Below are 1,869 nucleotides of genomic sequence, written 5' to 3'. Positions count from 1 at the left end.
TTCAAAACCATTTTAAGGTCAAAATTATAGCCCCTCTAAGCTATATTGTTTTTCCGATAATCTACAGAACAAACCATCATTATACAATAACTTGCTTAATTACCTAACCTGTCTAGTTAACCTAATTAACATAGTTAAGCCTTTAAATGTCACTTTAAGCTGTGTGTCTTGAAAGTATCTTGAAAAATATCTAGTAAAATATTTGTACTATCATCATGGCAAAGATCAAATAAATCAGTTATTAGAGATGAGTTATTAAAACTATTATGTTTAGTAATGTTTTGAAAAAATCTTCTCTCAGTTAAACAGAAACTGGGGAAAAAATAAACAGGGGGGGCTAATAATTCAGGGGGGTAATAATTCTGACTTCAACTGTACGTCTGTAACAGTGAGGTGTTTTTTGCACAGATTCCGAATTAGCCTGTTCTGTCACAGAAAACGGGAAATGCCATACTACTATCATTTTAATATGACATATTTAATAATGAAATAACTATAGTAATTCATTCATTCTTTCATTTTCTTTCAGCTTAGTCACTTTATTAATCTGGGTCGCTGAACCGGCAACTTATCCAGCATATGTTTTTTTAGCACCTGATGCCCTTCCAGCTACAACCCATCCTGGAAAACATCCATACACACTCCAATCACACACATACACTACAGATAATTTAGCCTACCCAATTCACCTGTACCGCATGTTATAGACTTGTGAAGGAAACCGGAGTACCCAGAGGAAACCCACACAAACACGGGGGAACATACAAACTCCACACAGAAACGTCAACTGACCCAGCTGAGGCTCAAACCAGCAACCTTTTTGCTGTAAGGCGAACGTACTACCCACTTTATAGTATTATATTTAAGTTAATTTTAAATCTCGCAGCCCACCTGCAGGATCGCTGAGGCCCACTAGTGGCTGCGGCCCACCAGTTGAGAATCCCTTCTGTAAAAGGGAAGCTTTGAAAATAGTGACATAAACCTTTCACAGAAGTTCATCATTGGCTTAAAAACATTAGCTGTGCATATAGCCATATCATTTCTAATAACTGAGTTATTGAGTAATCTTTGCCATGATGACAGTAAATAATATTTTATTAGATTTTTCAAGACACTTCTATACAGCTTAAAGTGACATTTAAAGGCTTAACTATGTTAATTAGGTTAACTAGGCAAGTTAGTGTAATTAGGCAAGTCATTGTATAATGATGGTTTGTTCTGTAGACTATCGAAAAAAAAAATAGCTTAAGGGGCTAATAATTTTGACCTTAAATGGTTTAAAAAAAATTAAAACTGCTTTGATTCTAGCCAAAATAAAACAAATAAGACTTTCTGGAGAATAAAAAATATTATCAGACATACTGTGAAAATTTCCTTGCTCTGTTAAACATCATGTGGAAAATATCTAAAAAAGAACAAAAAATTCAAAAGGGGGGCTAATAATTCTGACTTCAACTGTATGTGCCATTCACTGTTCCATTCTTCTGGAGTGACTTGCCTAATGACTTGCTGGCATATCAGTATTAGTCCCTCTCCTCTGCAATTACACAGTGACCATTTCACTGTATATTCCAGCTCATCTACTAGTCTTACATAGTGACAGTGTGGTCATGCAGTGCATTATGGGTAATCCCCCCACTGAGTGATGGTGAGCAGACTGATAGGAGGTCTAGTAGTGACGAGCAGCTCATGTTTAATGCACAGCCCTGCTGAGCTCTGAGTTGATTTGTAATGCACGCCATGTGTGTTTATCCGGCTAAGATTCTCAGCATTGTTTCAGGAGCCACATTTGCATAGAAGCAAAAGCTCAGGAGAGAGAGAGAGAGAGAGAGAGAGAGAGAGAGAGGAGAGAGAGAGAGAGAGAGAGAG

The sequence above is a fragment of the Danio aesculapii genome, chromosome 19 (assembly GCF_903798145.1).
Source record: "Danio aesculapii chromosome 19, fDanAes4.1, whole genome shotgun sequence".
Classification (NCBI taxonomy): domain Eukaryota; kingdom Metazoa; phylum Chordata; class Actinopteri; order Cypriniformes; family Danionidae; genus Danio; species Danio aesculapii.
This window is presented reverse-complemented; position numbering follows the sequence as displayed.